The following is a 7,523-nucleotide window of genomic DNA, read 5'->3' on the forward strand; positions in this document are numbered from 1 at the left end:
AGATTATAGTTTCAGATTTGTGTTCTAATCATTTCAAATTTACAGTTGACAACAAAAGATATGCTAGACCACAAGAACCAGTTACTGCAAATTCCAGAATCGAAGCTACTTTGGGGCGGTGAAGAGTTTGAAAATCATTCTATTCCTTCAATATACGGGACTCTAAAACCAACAGCTGTTTTTGTTCCAATTGAACCGGCCAATACTGAAACCTGAATATTATGATCTTGTTACAAGAGAAATATTTGGCCCATTCCAGGTAACTCAACTATAACGCTGCAAATACTATTTTTTTAATAATTTTAATGTAATATCAATATTTATAATTATATGCATTATCCCTCTGTTTTTTTTTAGAATATTACCAAGTACAAAGACAACCAAATCCCAATGGTGTTAGAGGTCCTTGAAAAGATGCACCACATAATCATTGGTAGGTACAAAGTTACAAACAAGTTACTTATTACCTTTTTTCTTCTTCTTATTATTGACACAGCTTAAGTAACTTGATTATAAATGGGCTCTTTTCTAATGCTATTATTTTATACAGTTAAATTCATTACATTCATATTAATTAAAGTGTAAATGTGTAATATTTAGGAATTGGCATTATTCAAAGTGCATATTGCATAGCCTTAAAAAAAAAAAAAAAAAAAAAAAAAAAAAAAAAAGGGAGCAAACGCACACACATTCATATTGCATACAAGAAACAAGTGATCACTGATTTGAAATGATGTTTCTTTCTGCTTTTGGTTTTGCTGCTATGTTCATTTTGGTATAACACTGATTTTGATTTTGATTGATATTCCATAATGCAAGAAAAAACTGAAGTTTGACGAACAAAACGAGAACGAGTTTTCATCAACTACATCAGATATCAAGGATAATAAATCAAATCAAATCTGCAGCCTCATCAAGCCACACTATTATCTCATAACAAAGTTTTCATAAGTTCTTCTTGATGGGCCCCGTCTATGCCGTTCGCTTCCTTGTCTTAGCACATGGTGCACCTCGATCAACAGCCTAAAGAGTCCTATTTCCACCTGATGGTAAAGTTTAGACAGCTTAAGCGATACAATTAAGTGTATCAGTTGTAACACTATTTATATCAGATCATGACAACGTATCAGGAAAGAGAAAAAAAAGACTGTTTTGGTTTTGTCTTTTCCTTGCATACATTACAAGGTTATTTGGTAACATCCTGCAAGAGAGAGAAAAAAGAATTGATTATTAATTCATGATATTAATTTTAGAAGTGTTTGAGTGTTTGTAACGTGTACCTCTAGTGCTCTAACCGGCTTGTTTGTAACAACCCGTCCTAATCCTCCTGGACGAAGTCATCAACATTTAGTTCCATTGCAATGATCGATTCCAAGTTATGTCCTTAACATGAGCAAATGCACAGCGGAAGACTTAATTCGTACCTGAGAATAACATGCTTTAAAAAGTCAACATAAAGTTGGTGAGATATATAGGTTTGATGCTAGCAGAGTTATAACTATAGACCACAAGATTTCATATGTAAACATTTTAATAAAAATATTCTAAGTGGTTGAGCACTTGGTAACCATACTTAACAATTAATCACGTCGCATATTCCCTTTATTATGAAATCTTACTACACTGTACCAAGTGTAGTCACAAAACGAAGTACTGTGCAACCGTTGAATACTGGTCGTCCAGTCCGGTTGGGGTTGTCAGGCCCGATAGATCTATCAACAGGATTCGCGTTTACATTACCGCTGTAAATATTAGTTACCAAGCTACAGGGAAATATGCCAGTGGTACAACTCAACGTAGAATATATTTTTCAGTTACTTGTGTCCATAACGTAAAACATAAAATACATGTATTCTCATCCCGAAATATTTAGAGTTTAAAAGTGGGACTATATACTCACCTAATGTATTTTGTAGTAAAAATACATATAACATCATTGAACACGTATAAGGTTGGCCTCGGATTCACGAACCTATATCATTTATACATATATTAACACACATAATTGTAATCGAACAAATTTATAATATATTTTAAATGATATAACTTACATATATTTAATTTGTTATAATAATATTGTTAATATAAAAATAATAATGTTAATAATAATAATCTTAAGTGATAATTTTAGTAATATTGATAGCTTTAATAAAAGTGGTAAACCTTACTAGTAATGATATTTTAAAAAAATAATAATGATAATATAATTAAAATAATACTTTTAATTTTAATGTTATAATGATAACTTTTAAGTAACTAAAAATGTTAATTTTAATAATAAAGTATAATAGTAATAATAATTCTAAAATTAATGATTTTACTAACAATAATAAAAATGATACCTTTGATAATTTTACTAATGATAATAATTCTATTAATACTTTTAATAGTTCTTTTAATAATAATAATAATAATAATAATAATAATAATAATAATAATAATAATAATAATAATAATAGTTTTATCAAAAACTACCTTAAAATACTAAAAAGATATTAAAGTGTCCAAGCCGGGACTCGAACCCGGGACTCCTCGCTTGCCCGCTAACACCCTAACCAATCAAGCTATTGCCTATTTCTTGATTTAAACCGTATCTGCAATTATATAAACCTGTTTCTGTCTAACTCTTCACCATCCATGGTATCACAAGTTGGGTCGGCCCAATAGATAATTAAGAAGTGAATCACGGCTCCTATTTGCAACTTAAATTCTGACCCAATCTTTACAACATAAACCAAGTAGAAATCCGCAGCCCAAATATATTAGGTTTTATGTCCCCATTAAATCATGAATCCGCAGACAAATAAATAAAAAAAAATGTCGGTTATTGGATCAGGAACATAGAAACAGCATCATCTACATCTCGTTTATATCATCACACTATTTATATGATCATCATATTATTATCGTCATCGTGGGCATCATCATCACCGTAACTTCATCAACTTCAATCATCATCGTCCCATCTATTTCAATCAATATCACAGGAACCCATCTCGATCATCATCATCAACGATATCGTCTTCCTTCCAATCATCTTTTAAATAATCATCCTAATAATCGTAACAGCGGTATGTGGTGGTTTACAGTTGTTATGGTGGTAGTGATTATGGTGATCGAAGAAGGTGGTTCATCGAGTAAAGAGAACAGAAAGTGGGTTTACGTGGTTGTTGCCGGAGTTAGTTGTTTATGTGATTGTGGGTTTTTGATGCTCAAGAACAGAAATTTATAATAACAAGTGTTATTGATTGGTGGGTCTTTGGGTTTAATCGTTGATAGGGATAAACCGAATAGAAACAGAAGAAGGTATAAACGGTTGGATGATGAAGCGGTGATAACGGGTTTTTCTTGGACAGAGAGAGAAAAGAGAGATGAGGGTAACGGTTGGGTGGTGACTGTCTTTGGACAGAAAATAGCGACTGCAGCAGTTTAATATGATGGCTAAGTGTGGTGTTCGATGTAGATGGTTGTGGTAATAAAACAGAAAATGATTAATTAACGGTTGAAATATTAAAGAGGTAGACGTTTGAGGGAGAAAGAGAAAACAATCAAATAATGGTTGTGGGTTTTGAAGTTCAGGAAGAATGGATGAGATAGAGAGGAGAGAGAGTAAGGTAACGGTCAAGCAAGTAAGGTGGTGGTGACCCATTGGTATTGGGTTTCGATGATTCATGGCTTTGAGATGATATTCAAGGGTGTGGTTGTTTGAGTTTGTTATGGTGGTGGATGGGATCATGGAGTTTGATTGTTGTGTGTGTTCGATCTTCATTAAGAGAGAGACATTAAGAGAGAGAGAAGGAGGGATGGCGTTTGATGTGGGGGTTGTTTATGGTGCTCCGGTGGAGGTGGCCAACGGTGGAGAGAAGTGGGGATGAGATGGTTTCGTGGTGGTTGTAACCCGTCAATCAATTGCAGTAAACGAATTAGATAGGTTGCAAGTGTTTGATTAGCGCTGTGATATAAATGATTGTGTAAAATATCTAGTAGTATTCGTTTGTTAGATATAGTATGAAAGTCGACAGAAAGTTTCATCAAAAACAGAAGATTTGTAATTTGATAGCGATGTTCAAACAGATTTTGGAATGTTTCGATTAATTTCAGCAATCAGTAGCAGTAAATGTAAATCATATACAGTTTGGCAATAGATTAGAACAGCATTTGGATCCTATATATATAAATACATATGTGCCTGAATCTATCTATGTACATACCGAATTTATATATAATTGTATATGTCTTTGAATATATATACATACCGTATTTTTATACATGTGTATGTATATATATCTGAGTAATGTAATCTCTATAAATAAGTATATACACGAGTTATTAATAATATTACTAATAATAGTATGTAAATAAAATTAATAATAATGATGATAATACTAATAATTCAATAATTTGATAATAATACAAATAATATTAATAATAATAATAATGTATAAATATAAGACTAATATCAATCATAATGATTAACATTATAACTTTAATATTAATTGTTCGTGAATCGTCAGGCTTGGTCAAAGGGTAACTAATTATCCAAATATAGATTTCATACTTTTTAGACTCAAGAATAAGGTTTTTGCTTATCGTGTCGGAAATATATGAAGATCAAGATTTAAATTTGGTCAGAATTTACGGGTCGTTACAGTACCCACCCGTTAAAGAAATTTCGTCCTCGAAATTTGGTAAAGGTCGTCATGGATAACAATAAGAATGTTCTCATGACAAATATGAGTTAATAATGGAGTTTTATCATTATTGAGAGATATAGATAAAACGATTCGATCATGTGAAACGCACGAGTGAAGCTATCACAAAAGAGTGAAATGAGTAAATAAATATATTCGTTTCAACCGATGACGTAGTTACTATTGAATTTCGTGATTTAAGGGATTTAAAGAAAATCTTACGTAATAAGATTTGGTTCTTCGGCGATCGGGATCTTCTTTGATTTAATGCGGCAATCTGTTTAGATTTCTCTGTCGGATATTTCACTATAAATCTATCCCCTTCGTTTCCTTATTTCATATCTCACATCCTATTCTTCCTCCTCGATTCACACTTTAAAGAGTTCATTAATATGCTCCATTCAGTATTAATTCTTGATATACTCTTAACTTTTATATCTATCATTCTTCTACCACCAGAAGAATCTATTTACTTCTATTATTTTCTTGGAATTATAATGTTTTTAATTCTCCCGTGTCTTTACGTTGCAATACGTATTGATATACACGGTTTGTAATTTCTGGGTGGTTGTTGGGTTTTATATCTTCCCTTATACTTCGATGTCCTTGCTTTTGTTTTCTATAATCATTATCATCCACAGTTAATACTCTCTTCCATTTACTGCGATTTATACCCCAATTTCTATTTCGGAGCTTCATTCTTTTTCTTTTCCTCCTTTTCAACTAAGCATCTTTTGTAATGGTCCGGAATTCGTAGGTATGGAATTTGAAATGAATATAGTTAATGTCCTAAGAGAGAATTGGTAATGGCACGATTTTGATTTGTCAAATTACCAGAATATCTTGGAAAAGATAGAACTATCAAGATGATATGTTCCTAATATGTTTGGAGATTGGATAGAATGTAAGAGCCGTGTAACATGGCACATGATGACGGTACTGTGAATCATCATATTCCATTAGAAACTTAACATGGCTTACTATAATATAATGAAGTTGATCAAGTTTCATTATATTATACTAATTCATGCATCAATTCCCAACACTACTTCAAAACATTCATGTTTTAAATTCGGAGGTTTCAGAATTTAAAAACTGACACAGTTTCTTTTATGTTATAACGCAGACATTACGGAGAGATTCATGATCTCAGATAAGGATAGTTGTGAAAATATTTCCAGGAATATGGAGAATTTGTATAACAGAAGATATGAGGATACCTTATAATATCTAATATAAGATGATGATGAAGAATATCATCTGGAAAGGTTTAGAATAAGGAGTAGGGTTCATACTGAGGGTTTCAACAGACACTGAATCATTTGCATTATTTGAAGGCAGGTTCATTCCTTGTATTTGTTCTTTGTTTCCTTCACGGTTAGCCCAATCCATTTTTCAGCACTAAATTTTCTATTGAGCGTTCCTAACATTCCCTTCTTTATCATCAAACTTTTGGCCATTTAGGCCATCTAAAATTTTACTGTTTCCTCTGCATCTAATGCAGTCATATCTGAATCGTCGATTATCAATCCGAGGTGTTTTTGGGCGAATTATGTTTTTAGATGATTAAATGCTGATGATAAAATGGCGGAGTATGAAAGGTTCCCGATAACGATGAGGAAAACCAATCGTATATATCAAAGTTATAATAAGACTTATTCGAATGAAAGGTCGAAGTTGTTCTGCTGAAGCTGTGACAAAATTGGCTACTTTGAAAAGGAATCGTAAGGTTGTTTTTGCTAATAAATGCTAAAGAATTCGCCGCGATACGTGTTAAACTATGACTTTGGGTTCAAGAGTTTTTCATGTGTATAGATCTTTTCTTCTGTAGATGAAGTGCGGTCGGTTCAACTTCTCGATTTAGGTATTTTCAAGAATCCTGATAGGTTTGTACGCGGATTGTAAACGTTGAGATACAAATGAGGTTTAAGATAGAATCAAGTGGCAAACTTGAAGATTAGTTTAGTTTCATATGTTATAATCAATATTTTAATTCATTTTACTTGTCCATAGTTAGCAGTCTATCAGTCCGATTGTCCAATGGTCCAATAGTTCAACAGTTCAATATATTCATATATAATTTAATATATATAATTAATACGTATCGTGACCCGTGTACCGGTCTCAGTGTCGATCACAACTCAAAGTATATATATATTTTGGAATCAACCTCAACCCTGTATAGCCAACTCCAACATTCACATATAGAGTGTCTATGGTTGTTCCGAAATATATATATAGATGGGTCGATATGATAGGTCGAAACCTTGTGTACGTGTCCCGTTATTTAAAGTGCGTAAAATAAATAACAGAACTTAAATGACAATAAATTAAATTGCGATAAAATGTAATACGGAATTAATAGTTAGCTGGGAACAGTTAACTAGGAACAGTTAGCGTGGATTCCTAACAGAATTTCTCATAATTAATTTGTTTGTTTCTAGCACTTTTTATTTTGTCCAATGTTTTCTTCATTATGCCACTTGTTGGATTCTGATAGATAAAAATCCAAATATGAAATTTGAATAAAAATGGTTATTCGGTGGTGAACAGATACGAATATCGGTAGTTGTAAGCAAGATAACAAATGATCGTTGAATCAGATTCGAAAAATGTACAATGTAACTTATTAATGTAAATTCTAAATATTCCTCGGGTACTACCCACCCGTTAAAATATTTTCATCATTAACAGTTTGTACGAAAGAATTTTTAATTACAATCTTTATGAAAATATACTTGCATATATATTTTCTTCGGATGTAATCATAGATTTAATGAGTCAATAAGATATTATACTCATTTGATTTATTGTTGGCACTTGATTATATGA

This window comes from Rutidosis leptorrhynchoides, chromosome 11 (genome assembly GCF_046630445.1).
Source record: "Rutidosis leptorrhynchoides isolate AG116_Rl617_1_P2 chromosome 11, CSIRO_AGI_Rlap_v1, whole genome shotgun sequence".
NCBI lineage: Eukaryota > Viridiplantae > Streptophyta > Magnoliopsida > Asterales > Asteraceae > Rutidosis > Rutidosis leptorrhynchoides.